The following is an 18,224-nucleotide window of genomic DNA, read 5'->3' as shown; positions in this document are numbered from 1 at the left end:
CGGCATCCCCCTTTTGGCATTTCTTCTCTTTTCAATAAACAGAAATGGCCCTGGGGCTGCTCAGACCTGTCAGAGTCCTAGCAGACACCAATTACTTTATTTTTTGTTTTGTTTGGTTTTACTTTTTAGAAAGATTTATTTATTTGACAGAGAGTGAGAGAGAGAGAGCATGCACAAGCAGGGGTAGCAGCAGAAGGAGAGGGAGAAGCAGGCTCTCCGCGGAGCAGGGAGCCCGATGCGGGGCTCGATCCAGGACCCCGGGATCATGACCTGAGCAACCGCCCAACCGACTGAGCCACCCAGGAGCCCTGGATACTGATCACTTTAAAATACTGCCAACACACCATCAGCCTCGCTGGTCGTGGACTCACTGTACTCTTTAGGTGCCATGTTCCTGAAATGAAATGGTTTCAGGAGCCGTGACGCTTCCCCAGGCCCGAGTCCCTCTTCTCCCATGGCCCCAACTCTGCTTCCTGTAACTTTGTCACTGTGTTTTGGGGGAAAGTCATCTGGGACTTTGGTGTCCAGATGTTTTTAGTTCCCTTGTTTATGGCTGCTCTCTTTCTGGCACATTCTGACCACATAGCAAACCGAGCCCAACCCAACCAACCAAAAAACGTCCAACAGGTTAAACACGGCTCTCCCTGGTTGGGCCGTGATTAACCCTTTCCTCAGTTGCTGTTTTTAGGACAGGCACTGACTAGCACAGCTCAGTACTTGCTTTAGAGAGTGTAAAATGGCAAAAGAAGTGTGTGTGCTGAGCCCTTTAAATGGTACCCTGTGGACATGCTGTGTCACTGGGCCACAGAGACAGAGAAACTCCAGGACCTTGCCATGTGACCTAAACCATAGTTTTGGGTCAGGTTTACTTTTATTCTCCTTCCCATGGGATCCACTGGAAGGGCACTGGAACCATAGCATTGCTCCCACCAGGGAAATGCGGAACACAATGGAAAGGTCCTTCTTTAAATCACACAGACATGTTTAAGAGAAAAGTGAAAACGCCTCAATCCTCAACTGATGCGCAACCAGGAATATGTCTTTACGCAGCTTTTCCTCTAAGTTTAACTACATAGAAAATTAATGAATAGAGTCCTCATTGCAGAAATAAAGGAAGACTCTCCCACAGGAGAGTAAGCAGAGTCTCTTTTTTTAAAAAAAGATTTTATTTATTTATTCATCAGAGAGAGAGAGAGAGCACAAGCAGGGGGGATTGCAGGCAGAGGGAGAAGCAGACTCCCCGGTGAGCAGGGAGCCCGATGCGGGGCTCGATCCCAGGACCCTGGGATCATGACCTGGGCCGAAGGCAGACGCTTAACTGACTGAGCCACCCAGGTGCCCCCAGAGTCTATTTATTCAGAGTTTGCTAGAGCAAGGGAGCCAGCCACCATCGCTTGCCTTTAGCAGAGATTCAAAGGCAGGCAAAGGAGAGGGAAAGCCTAGCATAGGAAGAGGGAAGGCTTCATATAAGCCCTGATCGGGGGTTGGTGGTGTGTGGAAGCTGCAGGCGGGCTCATCAGAGTAGGGCATCCCATAGGATCGGTTGGGGGTACATATTTGGCTTTTTCCTGTTGGTCCAAAGATGGGAGCAGGGTTAAAATTAGGGAAGCTGCCAGTTAATAATCAAGTCTTGGCTGTTTTGGACCAATTGCTGCCCGGGGAAGTGACTTCCTGGGCTCTTGGCTACAGAGTTCTATTTTTATTTATGGTCTGATCTTTCGGTCTGTATATGGCATCTCTGACCAAAGGTAATTATTATTCATAGGTTTCCTACATATCCTGAATAGGATCCCATTGTCTGTTGTATATCGCAAACCATAGTTTCTCCCAGACTGTTGTTTTTCATATTGGAGTTTTACGCTTTTTATGTAAGCAAATCTTTTTCTTTATGACTTTGAAAATGTGTAGCTTTCCTAAGAAGGCCATCCTCTTTATAATATTACTACATATGTCTCCTACATTTCCTAATGTAATTATAGTTTAAAAGATAGCTTTGTAATCCAGATAAACCTAATTGTTATCCACAGTGTGAAAAGGAACTATAGCTTTCTTTCCTTTTCCAAATACTAGTCATTTGGAATTACACATTCTTCCCCCATTGACTCAAAAACCCCAGTGCTTGCTTCTGGGTTCTGTTCTTTCGATCTATATTTCTGCTTTAATGACTAAAACATCACAGTTTACTTTGAGGGCAATAGCCTCTTCACTTCGGTTTTAATTTCTTTCTTGAACTTGAGTCATTGAGAGAAGTATTTTTTTAAATTGCGGTTTTCATAGGCTTTGTTCCTTTCACTATTTTACAGAGTTATTGCTTCATAGCACAAGAATGTGGTCTGTGTGATTTTTGCTTTTTGATTACCGAAGATTATTTTGGTCCAGCTATGTCAATTTTTGTGAAGTTCTTACTTAAGTTATTTTGAAAATAATGTATAGTCTCTATTTCTTGGATTAAATGTAGATATTTATTCTTGTTATGATAAACCTCGAATCCTCTATGACTTTACTGTCTTAAACAGTTTCTAAGAAATGTATCTTCAGTTCTCTCAGTATGATTTTGGATTTGCCGATACCCCCCTTGAATATCTAACAGCTTTCGGCTTATATTAAAGCAATGTGATTAGTTCTGTAAATGTTCATGACTATTATAATATCTTGGTGGATGTTGGATCTAATATCTTGGATGCCTCTTTCCTAGTATTAGAAGGCAAATCCATAATGGGGAGGTAAGTGGAAATCAAAGCAGAAAGTGACTAAATGTGAATTATTTTTACCTGGACACAACTGGGGCTCATACTCTCCTCAAAAGAAAACATCTCCATGATAAAAGTCCTTTTCCTGAGAAGCAGCCGACCTCCTCCTAGGACATACTGAATTAACACAGCCACAATGTGGCCATGAGCCCTTCCCGCCCTAATGTTTCTATTTCCACACGGTCCACTGCCCATTTAATTACTTAGTTTTAGATTTTAAGACCATTAATTAGAAAACCTTTGAGTCTGCTGGGCTTTTTTGTCTTGGCAACGTTCCTTTTATGCTCTTACTATTAAGTATTGATTTTGTAGGTCAGGCTCTCCAGTCTTGAGTACCTTTTACTATGTGCTTGTTGTACTCTCTTTAGATAAAAATGTTGGGATAGGGAAGAAGTGACTATTTAATGGCTATTAGATTGGTTTTTGAGTTGAGATTTCAAACATTCAGTGGAAGGATGCCTGTTTTCCTTTAGCCCAGAAGTCGATTTTGTACCCCTCAGTCCGGAAATCCCCTCTTAATTCCAAAGAGCTGTGATTTCTAGGTAAAAGCAAGAGGTACAGAGTACCCAGAGTTATACCAGGGATGATGAGTGCCACGGCCACACACTATGATCTTAATGGAGAGTTTTGTTTTCTGGATTTCTTTTTTCAGTAGGGGAAATTAAAAGTGTAACGAATGCAATTAAATTTGTATAATGTTAGCAGGATTTATATGTAAATTAAAAAATTCTAAAAACCCATTTTTTTATCAGACTAAGTGCCCCCATTTTTATCAAAATACATGGTAGCAAGGCACCTGGGTGGCTCAGTTGCTTAAGTGTCAGACTCTTGGCTTCAGCTCAGGTCATGACTCAGGGTCCTGAGATCCAGGCCAGCCTCCGGCTCTGTGCTCAGCGGGGAGTCTGCTTGAGATCCTCCCTGTCTCTCTCCCTCTGCCCTTTGCCCCCTTCTCTCTCTCTCTCTTTCTCTAAAATAAATAAATAAATCTTTAAAAAAAAGATACGGGGAAAAATATGGTAGCTCTAAACTGCTATAAACAGTAGAGAACACAGAAGAACCTGAGGAAATATTCCTTGAAGGATTAAGAGACAATTTAGGGAGAAAACACCCTCCCATAAAGACCATTAGAAAATGATAGAATACAGTATAGAATCAACTGCTATTAAAATAGCATTGTCTATAAACTTTCTGGAAGTTCATAGAAATTTTCTTTTTATATAGATATACCTTGATTACCCCAGACAGAGCTTTTATAGACTAGGCATCTCTTCCCATTCCTATCATTTAGAGCAGGCCAGGTGATTTAAAGAGTTTGGGAGCAGGTAACATTTCTTCTCTGTCTTAGGGTCTCAGCCTCTTCCAATTATGTGAAAGGAAAAGGCAAACCTACGTGTACTGAGTGCCGGCCATTTGCTGAGTACTTTTATATGTTCTGTTTCTCTTTCTCTTCATCACAAACCTGCGATGTAAGTACCCATTTTACAGATGGTAAGACTTCAATTCAGATAAAGTCTCATGCTTGAATTACTGAGCTTTCAAGCAGCGGGACCAGGGTTTTATGCCGAGTCAGAACTCCTGGTCTTTCAGAATCATCATCATGTCACTGGGACCTCTGATTTGTAGTTGAGTCAGACAGAAGTTGGGAGTAACCTGGGGACCTACTACTTGTGATTGGCATGTGAAGTAGGGGGGCAGTCTGCTGACCCTGGGGATGATGCTAACTCTAGACAGTTAGTGTCAGAATTGCTTGGTGTGGAGAACCACCTCGCTGGGGTCAGAAGTGTTTAGTAGAGTAGAATAAACCCAGGAATGTTTTTCCTATCCGGCAACAATATGTAACCAATACATTCTTTTTTTTTTTTTAAGATTTTATTTATTTATCTGACAGAGAGAGAGAGACCCAGCGAGAGAGGGAACAGAAGCAGGGGGAGAGGGAGAGGGAGAAGCAGGCTTGCCGCGGAGCAGGGAGCCTGATGCGGGGCTCGATCCCAGGACCCCGGGATCATGACCTCAGCCGAAGGCAGACACTTAATGACTGAGCCCCCCAGGCGCCCCTGTAACTAATACGTTCTTAACAGAGACAGGGATTCTAATGATTACTCAGTTTTGACATATGAAGAACGCTTCAGGATTCATAAGATTGGATGATTATTTATTAGCATCTATCATGTTTTCTTAATAAAACGATGTGGAGAAACACAGTAAACTATTACCCTGAGTTTCTAATGGATTGTTTAAAGTATATTCTATCCAATATCAGAGACACTAAGACATCGTGGTTAAGAGCATGGACACTGGAGCCATGAAAACTAGATTTTACGTTTTTCCAGCTACGTGACCTTGGGCGCATGATTAATCTAAGAGCCAGTTTTCCCACTTGTAAATATGCAGAGTAATCACAAGTACCTCACAGAGATTTGAAGGGATGAAATATGATAATGTATGTTCTTTGTACACTCAATGGCTTGTAGTGAATGCTCAAAAATGTCAGCTATTACCGAGCTGCTTTCAGTATAAAAATATGTTCTGATTACATTTAAAATGGAAATTTGGCAGATAAAGGACGGAAGCTCAAACCCAAATCTTGCCAGCATGTTATATTTTGTTAGTGATATTAACAGGATCAGAATGACTTTCTGTTCATCTAGACAAGTGCACAACCCCTGACACTGTGAACTTGGCTGTTGTGGAATGCTAATCATCACTAACAATGTCAGGGTCAGGCAAAGCGCCAGCTGGAGGAAATTTAACCAGGGATCCATCTTCCACATCTTTGTGTTACATTTTATGTACATTTAGCATAACTGGTTTGCATGGAAACACCTTGCAACCATAGAATATTCATGAAGATGGCTTCTTACACCTCTCATGTTTTACTTCCTGGATTTATACATTCTCCCATCCCCCCCACCACACACACTTTCTCTCTCTATTCAGACAAGCATTTATTGATTGATTCATTGAGAACTGTGGACTCCGTTGGCTAGATGTCACTGATCATGAGTTTACTCTATAAACAGAGAAGAGAAACTGTTGTAGAAAAGGAGTTGGAGGAGAAGAAAGGAAAATGAAAAACACTAATAGAAAATGCCAAACAGAAGAGAAAAGTCGTAATAAATAAAAATACAGAGACTAAGTGGAAGCCGTAAGAAAAATGAGTATTTGTTTGGTGTGGAAAATTAGTGCAGAAATGACTGAAGGACAAGTACTATTGAAGAATTTCTTATGACTGTCACCAGCACTTACATTTCGTATTGTTTCCCCTAGCTAGTTTAAGGAAAAGAAGGCTATTGTTAATCAACAGCACTAAACGAAAGTGCAAGTTTAGCTTGTAGTTAACGTTAAACATTTGCCGTAGCTTTATGTGCTTACTTTGCACAAGCACTGCTTAATTTCAGTTTGCTGGCATTGGAACTTGAAAGAGGGTGACATATTGAGAAATAAGACGATTATCAGGGTTTCTAGGTAAATAGGGAAGCTTCCTGGTTAGAAGATCCTGTGTTACCACTGAGACACAGTTTTCCCATCGGTATGTAGAAATCATTTTATGTGTTCTTCTGTCATACCTGAATAATAAATGAGTCAATGACTGGATATGGTCAATGAGATGGAAATATATTCCTCACATTTAATACTTTAAGGCAACAAATTTCAAATGGATTCCGCAACAAAACAGGGAGGCCAAGGAGGGGGCAGTAATGAGAGTTTGGACCACCAGTCTCCAGATGAAGGATATGGTGCCCACCCCACAAACAACAGGCTCAGGTGAATTCATGCATATTGGATGCTGAGCGCTTGGATGCCCCACTAGGCTTCCATCACTCAAATAGGACAGAGAAAGATTCTCCTGTGGGGAGTGTGAGCAGCCTAAAATAGACTGACATCATAGTTTTCTGACAAATGGTGCACCACACCACACGATAATGAAGCTCAAAGTCCACAAGCCTCACAAGCGTATTCAGAGCTTCCAACCAGAGAAGAACTTCAAGGTGGAAGATAAAAACCAGAACAAACAGGGAATGAACAACTCGGCAGAAAAAGAAACAGGTGAGGAAAAAGACATCTTCCAAAGCCTATTAATAAATATTTTAGATAGTTAAGAGAAGATAGTGCATCCATGAATTGAGAACAAGATGCTAGAAAGAATTCAGAAAACAAAAAACACTTTTTTTTTAGATTAAAATATAAGAAAGTGAAGAGTTGAAAATAAAGTCAGAGGAACAGTTCAAAAAGTAGAGCAAAAACAACAGAAAACCGGGAGAGGAGATAAGAAATTTAGAAAACAGTCCAGAAAATCTATAATAATAGAAATTTAAGTGTGCAATAATAGAATTTTAAAAAGAACAAGAATAGAGAAAATGGAAGATAGGAAATCATCAAGAAAAGAACTGAAGGCATTCCCCCAGGACTAAAGGTCATGCATGTCCAAATTAAAATGGTTCCTAGGAGGCCCAAACAATGAGTGAAAGTGGGTCTACGTAAGGCACATCAGTGTGAAATTTCAGAACTGGGCACAGGGAAGATTCTCAAGGCATCCAGATGGAAAAAGCAGTCATATACAAAGTGTTAAATATCATATCAATTCTGTAAGCTAGAAAAAGGGAGCATTTCTTCAAAACTCAGAAAGAATATCATTTCCTGTGCAGAATTTAATACAGAGCCAAAATGTCAAACCAAGGAGACAAGAGAATACAGATACGATCAAACATGACAGACATCATTTTCCAGAAACTGTGATCCACCCAAAGTGAGGGAGCAGGATTAAAAAAACATGGGACACAGTAAACAGGAAATCCAACACAGAAGAGAGGGAAAAGGGACCTCTAGGACAACAGTGAGGAGGGATTCCAAGAAGGCTGCTCTCTCCCCATCATGCAGGGTGAATGGGCCACAGCTTTAGATGGAAAATTTGTAGCGAAGGACAGTGCCACCTGCTTTACTCTGTTGCCATCCTTTCCCCCACCCAGAGGGAAGAGATAGGTATACTGAAAGTCACTGAAACCACTGCTGAGATCCATGATGGTATATGATGAGAACAAATGATGACATAATAAAATACTATGGTGCACGCGAAAGATCGGTGTCATTTTTTTTTTTTAATTGAAATCTTGGTAAGAGCTTGTGGTTCCCATAGACAAAAATGAAGAAGAAAACACAATTCTGCCTGAATAAGAATAAATCTCCTTTATATGCAGTCATTCACTCTATTTCTCCATTAATGAGGGTTAGGTATCCTTCCGGGAATGTGTTGGTTGCCACTTTTATTTTAAGAGACCACAATAATTATGCCTCATGGAATCAAGGACTGTATCAAAGTCACTCCTGGCAGGAAATCTGGAAGGCTGGGAACCTCTGTCCTGATGGAGCAGTGGGCGAGAACGGGGTCATTATAACAAAGGACCAGGTCTGGGGTGCCTGGGTGGCTCAGTCATTAAGCGTCTGCCTTCGGCTCAGGTCATGATCCCAGGGTCCTGGGATCGAGCCCCGCATTGGGCTCCCTGCTCAGCGGGAAGCCTGCTTCTCCCTCTCCCACTCCCCCTGCTTGTGTTCCCTCTCTCGCTGTGTCTCTCTCTGTCAAATAAATAAATAAAATCCTTAAAAAAAAAAAAAAAAAGGACCAGGTCTGTAGCTCAGTTTTGCTTTAAGGAATCCCCTGCTCTTTAGATGGAGAACGATGCTGAAGGACATAGAATCTTTGGTTTTACACCGGCAACTGAGGTGTTCTCTGTGAATCTGTGATTTTCACTTCAATTCTGGGAGATTTCTCATTGCCATTCCTCACATGGGCCACTCCAAAAGCATGCCCCTATATTTACCAGTCTTAAGATCTAGAGTCCTAGTGATTTTGTCAAAGAAATATGCAGTTATTAGATGGTTTTGGTATGTTTCCTTTTGTATAGATTAATGCTACTTAGTTTAACTACAGTCAGTTGTTCCAAATATGTAAGTAGTTAGGATGATACTAGTATTAGGGAACATCTTTGAGAATTTCCTTGGTGACCTATTGTTTTTTCTTTCTGCCTCAGCCCATCAGGAGGACATGTTATGCCCCCACCAGCCACAACGACTCCCAGAAAGTAGAACATGCCTCCACACCCAAAACGGTGGGTCTTCTCCCTTCCTAATTGATTGTGATCCATGCTCACCCTCCAAGAGAATTTGAACAATGCTGTCAAAAATAATCTATTCAGTTTATTAAAGTCTTCTCTCCTTAATTTTTGTGTTGAGATTTGACAGATAAAATAGTGATAACTAGGGGCGCCTGGGTGGCTCAGTCGTTAAGCGTCTGCCTTCGGCTCAGGTCATGATCCCAGGGTCCTGGGATCGAGCCCCGCATCGGGCTCTCTGCTCGGCCGGGAGCCTGCTTCTCCCTCTCCCACTCCCCCTGCTTGTGTTCCCTCTCTAGCTGTCTCCCTCTCTCTCTGTCAAATAAATAAAATAAAATCTTTAAAAAAAAAAAAAAAAAAAATAGTGATAACTAATGGGAATTTTTGAAATGAAAAAGATCTTTACTTTTGTTTATAAAAGTTACTAATGAAGTTTGAAGACTATTTTTGTTTTGTTAAAGAAAAAATCAATTTAAGTTTATTTTTACGTGACTAGGAGAGATCAGAAATACTTCAGTTGCACTTTACCTGAATTATTTGCTGACGTAGAGGACTTGCATTGTCCCTATGACAAAGTAGTTTCTACGTTTATGTTTTATGTCCCAAATCCTGACATCAGATTTAAAAAATGTATTTCTTAGCTGCTATCTTCTGTGGTTTATCCTCAAGAAAATAGTATTTGTCATGGGCGGTTTTGTAGAGTCTCTTTGGTGTATCTAGAAAACATACGCTCTAATCCTGTTATTTAGTTGAAAATCAACAATGAGACAAGACCATTGTGATACTCTCAGACAATAACTTTCACAAGGCATATGAATTAAAAGATATATCAAACTTTGCTTTTAAAGACTTAAGAGCTTTTAATGCAGCTGCTTTGCATTCACCCACCAAAACTCCTATCTTATGTACAACCAACTCTTTTGAGTACCATGTGATATTCCCAAAGTTTCTGAATATCCGCTTTGAATCTTGTAATGTGAATGAAGTGGAAAATCACACCGTCGGTTGTGTAACTTACAGTCATAAACTTCAGGGGTGAAAAATAAATGCAACTTCATTTATTTTTTAATTCTGAACTTGGAATAGAATGCTTCTGTTTTCTCATTCTGCCAAATAGCAGAATTTTTTATCCAAGTTACTTTTAGGCAATCTGTGTTACTTGTAGATTTAATCTCAGTCTCTTGGGTAAATAGTCAGATCTAAGGTTCCCACCTCCTCTTTATTTTCCCTCCTCCCCCAGGGATGAGCCATGCCCGGGGGTGGGATTGAGAGGCACTTGAGCCTGTCACTCAGTTGAGTGCATGTCTGTGTGTTTGTATGTCTGTGTGTATACACTCAGGGAGCAAAGTACCCCGCTTAATGTATGACCCTGTTACTTTGCACTACCACTTTGGATTGGATTGTGAGGGACGATTTTATGAAATGTTATGTTTTGGAATACAAATTTGGAGTCTAATTTAAAGATCCCAGAATATGTAAAGTGGCTGAGGAGATTTCAAGTTCCTGGTCATTGAGAATTTCTAGGTTCGTCATGGAAGGAAAAACATTGCTGAGGGAGGCTGACTGGCCTATTAATGTTAAGATAAGATGATTAGAATAATCAGGGGCACCTGGGTGGCTCAGTCGTTAAGCGTCTGCCTTCAGCTCGTCCTGGGATCGAGCCCCACATCGGGCTCCCTGCCCTGCGGGAGGCCTGCTTCTCCCTCTCCCATTCCCCCTGCTTGTGTTCCCTCTCTCGCTGTCTCTCTCTCTCTGTCAAACAAATAAAATCTTTAAAAAAAAAGATGATTAGAATAATCAGACTATGTATACATGTATATATGAATATGAACCCACATATTAACAAATAATGGGTATTTACATATTAATATACATGACAGATTTTCATGTTGCATACATATGTATATGTGAATTTGCATATTCATATACACACACTATTTCTATTAATTGAACTTAGAGCATTTTTATTATCTTTACTTTTTATTTTTTGAACTTAACAGCATTTTCATTTGTAACTCTATAGATGTTTGAAATCCTGTAAGATTAAATGTGTGTGTATATATCATACACTCGCAGGAAGCAATTAGTTCTATCCATTTGAACATTTCCCCATTATTCAAGAGACTTAGGTGAATATGTTTTTGGAATACCATTAGTCTAGAAGAAAACTTTGGTGAGACTCTGTGAATAATCTTCTCACTTCCCCATCGCCGCGCTGTGAAATCCATAAATGAAGTGTTAGAGTATTCCCACTTCTCATTCACACTCGCACCACCGCACCCACTCACCCCAGAAGTGTTCCTGCCGGGAGCTGTGACTAACGGGCCGATGCCTCCCCGGCCCGTCCATTGTCCTTTCTCATGGCCTCTCCTCAGGCCCTCGGGGCCCTCTGAGGACCTACGGCCGGGCTCAAACACTGGTGCGTCTCGCACTTTTCTCTACCGTCGCGTGTATGTGCCAGTGGACACAAAGGGATAAAAGAGAAGGAGACCCTGAATAACACAACCCCACTGCAAGCGTATAGCCGATCGGCTGCTGTGGAAAATCCCCTGACGAGCTACAGCCGCATCTTCTCCACTAAGCTCAGAAGGCCCGGTGTCAAGAGGTGACACACTCTTGTCCCCACCCCCCAACACCTCAGGCTTGGAGGGTTCCTCACCTGATTTTATGCAAGAGAGGAGAAAGGGAAAGCTACCAAAACTACCCTGCCTTAAGGGCTTTTATTTATTTATTTTTAAAGATTTTATTTATTTATTTGACAGAGAGAGACACAGCGAGAGAGGGAACACAAGCAGGGGGAGTGGGAGAGGGAGAAGCAGGCTTCCCGCCAAGCAGGGAGCCCGATGCGGGGCTCGATCCCAGGACCCTGGGATCATGACCTGAGCTGAAGGCAGACGCTTAACGACTGAGCCACCCAGGTGCCCCGAGGGACTTTTAAAGAGCAAAATCCTGGAGAGAGCTCGGATTGCAGGGCCTTCAGGTGACAGGGAATTTCCCTTTGCTGTCCTGTTGGAATCGAAACCCTTCAGAAATAACATAATCTTTTCCAAATTGTCCATTTTGCCTTCCTGGCATGAAAATATAAATCATCAGTACTCTATGTAAAGGGACTTTTTTTTTTTTTTTGCCTGACCATTAGAACTCCGAAGGTTTATTTGTTATTACTGAAAGAGTGTGGGTTTTAGAGTTTCCCAGCATACTGAATCGCTCCCACCTCGTCAGTACATTTAGAGGGATTGCAGAAATGAGCTGGCCGGGCTCGGGAAGAAATACTTGATGTAATATGTCTGAAGGAGGCTGGGTCCCTTTAGTCCAGGGAAAAGGGAGCTAAGTCTGGATAAAGCGTGTCCCTCTCCTGTTGTTACTCAGGTCCTGAAGTCAGTTCTCCTGTTGGGCTCCATCACCAGGCTCACTGCTCCCCACAGGCCGGTAAGGGATCCAGAAATGAGTGTGGCCCTGTTAAAGCTTGAGTTCTTTTTTCCTTTCAATATCCATGAGCCTGTTTGTTGATCCCCAGGAGCATCCAACTAACAGTAACCAAGCCTGAATGGATACAAGTATCTTAAGAATTAGACACAAAGTAGTGTTTCTGGGCAGATTGCAACACTGCATTACCATGCAGAAGGCTAGATTTTCTTCTTTACTCCTCAAATCATTTGGCCTTCTTACCAGAAGAGAAAGAATTAGAAAGAGAGAGAGACTTCTATTCCCTACCTTCAGCTATAAAGTAATTACTAAAATAAATTACTTCTAAATGAGTCTGTGAGAATAAATGAGACATTTTAAGCAATAAATAGTGAATTCTGGCAGAAAGAGTTTCTCTCATCAGAAAAGTCAGTGAATATAATTAAAAATGTGAGGAGCCATCCCCTTTAAATATTTTGGATATATATTTATGAAATATATTTGTCACTGTTTCTAAACAATGTCACTTTTTCTAAAGATATTTCTAAATTCTTCCTGAAAGCTTGTCTAAATAAATATATATTTATGCATGGCACACTTAAAAAGAGGAATTCTTGTTATTACAGGCATCTAGGGAAAACCTAAACACATTTGTGACTTAAGATCCATTTAAATATGTATTTTCATTGCCAATCATTTGTTTATTTAATGCAAAAATGTTCTGCCTTCATTAAAATTTTGAGTGCTCATAGGAATTTAATAGCAGTGACAAGTTCAGTTAGTAATCTCAAATACTTTTACCTGTAGTCAAGGCCAATGATTTTGCTTAACCTGAAAATTGTTTGCCCTTTTAATCACAGGAATATAAACTGAACACTGATTTATGAATTTTCTAACTATTTTCCTTGATATAGTCATTCACCACTGTTTTGTCTTTGGCTGCAACACATATTTAAAAAACATTTGCTTATGCCTTTATTAGAGACCACAGGGGCAAATATTAACTAAGCCTGGTTGAAATATGAGCTACTTGAAAGGCAAATAAATGATATTTTTCTCCTTTCTCACTGCAACTAATGACCTACTTATGACTGAGCCACTTATACAAGAAATTTTTTTAAATTAAATTTTGATATTAGAAGTATAAGTGGGTTGAAATTCATGAATTGAGTAATTATGCTCATAAGTCCATGCATAGCTGAAGCATATGGCCAATGTGATGAAGTTCAGATAATTACAGCCATTATTTAAATAAGTTCAACATAGAGGCTTTTTATTATTTAGAATTATTACGTTAAGAGACCCTTTACAATCATAACCTTAAGAATATTGCCATGTATACTATTTGCCATGAATATTTTTCACTTACAATCTGTGTGTATAGTCATTACTATCAAGATTGTGTGTTAAGTGCTCTTCTGGGCTGGGCTATTTAGGCTAGATTTGGTGGGGAGTGAGGTGCCTCTTTCCTTATATATGAGAACCTTAAGAAAGCTCTCAGGTTGAAATATATCTCCCTCTTTGCCTACAATTCCATCTCTGATATAGGTTCATTCTTGCCATTCTGATTTTCTTCAATATAATCCTGATTAAAGCACAATATTCCAGAGAAAGTAATATGTTAAGACATTAATATCCATTAACATCATTGTACTAATCACAACTCCCTCCTAACTGACAGCTAGTTCAGAGCAGAGTGCTGATGAAGTTGGTTAAGTTTTTGTTTTTGTTTTAGATTTTTATTTATTTATTTTTATTTGAGAGAGAGAGAGAGAGTGCGAGCAGGGGGAGGGGCAGAGGGAGAGGGAGGAAGCGAGAGAATCTCAGGCAGACTCCATGCTGAGTGCAGGGCCCCAAGCAGGGCTCCATCCCATGACCCTGAGATCATAACCCGAACTGAAATCAAGAGTCAGACACTTAACTGACAGAGCCACCCAGGTGCTCCTAAGGTTGTTAAGTTTTGGTGTAGGGAAATACAGAAAGCTCTTTTATAAGTCAGCATGTGAGCTGACAATACAAAGGGTCAACCCTGAAGACAGTGTCTAGGGACAAGTCTGAGAAACAAAATAAGTTAAACTCAGTTCCTACACTACCTTAAATTTCAATATAAAATATAAAATCTGTGCACAGACAGACATGTTAAGTATTCAACACTTCCACTAAATAAATATTCACATTGTATCATTAAAAAAGGTGATATAATCTATCTACTTCAGTAGAAATTTACTTATTCTAGTAGGTAAACTAAGAATCATGAGAATACATACTCAGAGTAAGTAGATTTGGAAGATACCCCCACATTTTTTCAGTGGTAGCTAGCAAGATTTTAGGGTATGTATATTGTTGGAGGAGCTGTATATTTGTAGAGAGAAGATAGAAGTGTGGTTGGCCTAAGGAAGACGAAAGAAGAGCTTGCATTATGAGAGGTAGAAAATGAGCTTATATTGTGCCAAAGAAAAAGCTGCAGGTTCAAAACTGGTTGCTCCTGAAAGGCATCAAACAAACTAAATTTATTTTTCCATTCAATTTCTAGATGAGAGGAGTGTTCCAGGACCTTATTTTTTGATTGGATTTTTCTGAGTCATGTTCATACCTTGCTTTTCCTGTAGCAAAATTTCCCAAGTTTTTGTTAGTCACCAATGCAGAGGGAGAAAAAGACTCACACAGTTTTTATAAACTCATCAAAATTTTCAAAGTTCTTTTCTCAGTTATTGGTACTGTGGGCTAGCAAACTCTTTAGTGAGTTTCCAAAAAAATGGGTCTAACAGGTGGAACTGTCTTCCAGTATGTGAATTAGGCACAAACATATTATCTACTGTGGGAGGACCATAAATATTGGGACAGGAGATCTAATGTGTGTGGAGGGTATTTGGGGTTTTCTTCCAACTGAAGTGACCTAAGTATTTTTCCAATAAATGTTGAAGAGTGCTACCTGTTACCCAAAGTTTATTCTAACCTGGTAATTCTGAGATTTTTCCTCCTGGAATGAAAATAGTCTAGAGTTTCTATGTCTTTGGTGTTGCTAAAGTTTTAGAGGCCCTGAGACTTGTAGATAGGCACTCATTTGTATGAATTTCTCGCTGAAGTAGTGTGATTTTTTTAAAAAAGTATGTAGATTTGAAAGTAAAAGATTTTGTCTTATGCCTTGCGTTAGCTCTCCTAGAGATCTTGCTATTCATTTGGAAAGAATGTATCCATGGTGATCAGGATAGTAACAAGCAGGAAACCTTCTCAACTGTCATTGAGCCCATTTCTCCCCTGGGCACCAGATAAACTCACACCACAAGTTAGCACAGTTCATTGTGGTTAAAGATGCCTAGCTGAAACCCATAAGCACCATGCAACTCTGAAGAAATCTCTTCATCTCAAGATTTTTTCTAGGTTCAGAGAAATGTAGCCTTATTTGAATTATTCTGAAAATGCTCTTCAACACTAAGGCTAGTCAAGGCACATAAACAAGCTTGAGCTTTCTTTCTTTCTATCTGGATTTGTTTTCTCTCTGTCATGCAGAATGATAATGGGTTGAAGCTGTTGCTTCCATTAACAATCATGGCTCATATCTCATCTTTTCAGTTCTGATGCTAATCACGGCAAGGCCCCAGCAGTCTGTTGAAGCACTGCTGAGCAATCCGTGTTCAACTGTGACCCGAATTCTAAAAGTGAAAAGCAAAGGTAATGTTTCCAAATAACTTACCAAGAAATGCTTGCACCGTAGTACAGTCCAATTCGAGCATCTCTTAAAGATGTGACATTTCAGTTACTTATATTCCTCTTCTTCCTTCCTCTCTCCTTCCTTGTCTTGCTTTGCACATTCCTGTGATCCTTACCATTTATACTCATTGCTGATATTAGGAACATCTGATTTTCATGTACTTCATTGAGGAAAATAGGGTTGCTGCCTTCAAAGCACTTAGAGACCAATTAAAACAGTGGTAGAGGACCGATGGCCTGGGAGTCAGATTTGGCCCACCTGGTTTTGTTTGGCTGGTGAGCTATGGCTGGTTTTACAATTTTAAATGATTGGGGGAGAAATCAAATGAAAAATAGTATTTTGGGACACATGGAAAATTATATGAAAGCCAAGTTTCAGTGTCCATAAATAGTGTGATTGGAACACAGACACAGTCATTTGCATATGTGTTAGCTACGTTCATGCTCTAACAGAGTTCCGTAGTAAATACCAAGATTGTCTGGCCATCAAAGCCGAAAATATTTCCTCTCTGGCCGTTTATGAGAAGTTTGCTGACCCCTGAATTACACTATAAAATAGTGAGTGCTAAAATGCAGACGTGAAGAAAGTGATGCCCTGAGGGGAAATGAGTTCACTGCCTTGGGGAGGTTACATTTTCCACCATCAGTTATTAGTCCTTAATATTTTGAAGACATCTCATATTTGTGGAGTTTTTTTCCATCAATAGTATTTAACCATCACAACCAAATGCAAGCTAAGGCAGCTCTACAATTAGAGTGAGTCAGAAGGAAATGGCTTTTGCCACTGGGAATAAAAAAACTGAATCCATAGGAGAAGAAACGTTTGCTTTATATCCAAAAATGTGTGTTGCTAATAGAATTGGAGAAGAATTTTCCACCGTCCCCTGTGCAGCCTTAGCAGTTCAGTGGCTGAAGAAGACTCTGGGCCTTGGGTTTTGCATCTGAAAGAATGATGGGCAGAGAGGCAATGCTTCCTGAAGATTCCCCCACACAGCTGACTTCCAAATCCCCAGCCTCTTCCCCTCTAGCTACTTAGCCATTTGGCATTCGACTGTGCCTCATCTTTGAGGTTGAGGACGCTTACAATGCATAAACCCATTGCAGGTTGTTTTCGGTTGAGAGGTCTTAATCACCATTTAGCTTTCAGATGGACATTTTCAATGCTTCACTCCTCTGTGAAGTTTCTGAAAGTCCTGTCTACTGGTTAATGTTACAAAAAAGAAGAAAAAGTCAGGGAGGAAGGGAAGAAAGAACCAGCTTTCAAGAATGATGATCCTGATTCCTCATTATCACCTTTTAAAAAGGCATACTCAGCTGTTGAAGTGTTCCCAGGAGTGAAGTAGGTGCAAGAACACGTTCATGGATAGCATACGGGGAGGGTTAGCACACCCATCCTCATTTCACATCTGGGAAAACCGAGGCTCGGAAACATTAGTGAATTGCCCAAGTATATAGAATTTGGAAACTGGCAGAATTGGCATTTGTACTATTGAGTGGAAATTTTGGGCCGCTTCTATATCACAGCTACTTCGTTGTTGTAGAATATAATGAAAGCTACATGTCTAGATTTAGCTGTCTCTGTTGCACACAGGTTAAAGATATGAACTTAGCACACTCTATTGCTGCAAGGAAGTTGCCCTTCAGTGCATGATCTGACCTGTGTTGCCCAACCCAGGCCTCCTGGGAAGATTTTGAAGTCTGCACCTGACAACTTCAGCCCTTCAGCTAATGTGGTCTGGAGAGCTCCAGATTTATAAGGGCTGAGTGATAACTTTGTTTTAAAAGCAAGAGAGAGGCAGATGGCTCTCAGAAGAATGAAGACAAAGCCTTGCCAGGTGGGGACCTCTAGGGAACGCAGGGCAGACTGACCAGATGTATGGTGCGGGGGAGAAGTACTGCCAGGGGGAAACTAGTCCTAAATCAGAAGTGGAAAGATCACCTCATGGAACCCTAATTCTGGAATTACAATTAGATGGGAAAGCATCCCATAAGCCCAAATATTTATGGAGGGCCTCTTATATGCCTTAGACCAAACTCGACTTTCTGGAGGATATAAGGCTCCTCCTGGAGGTTCACATGTAATTAGGAGATAGGACCTAGATTCTATAAAAGTTCATCCATTAAATAAAATCGTGCCCCTTGTAAAGGGTCTGAACTTGGGCAATTCTGCCAAGAATTGTTGTTTAAAACTGACTTGTCTGTGATTGCACAATAGTAACTATTAGCTCAGGAACTGAAATGAGGAATTTTC

At 40.5% G+C, this 18,224-nt stretch overlaps 1 long non-coding RNA gene across 1 annotated transcript in view; it reads right to left on the bottom strand.

Moving 5' to 3' along the window:
* LOC118552121 (uncharacterized) overlaps positions 1-18,224 on the bottom strand; it is a 60,514-nt gene that overhangs the window by 27,897 nt on the left and 14,393 nt on the right. The window lies entirely within an intron of this gene.

This window comes from Halichoerus grypus, chromosome 2 (assembly GCF_964656455.1).
Source record: "Halichoerus grypus chromosome 2, mHalGry1.hap1.1, whole genome shotgun sequence".
Lineage (NCBI taxonomy): Eukaryota > Metazoa > Chordata > Mammalia > Carnivora > Phocidae > Halichoerus > Halichoerus grypus.
This window is presented reverse-complemented; position numbering and strand designations above follow the sequence as displayed.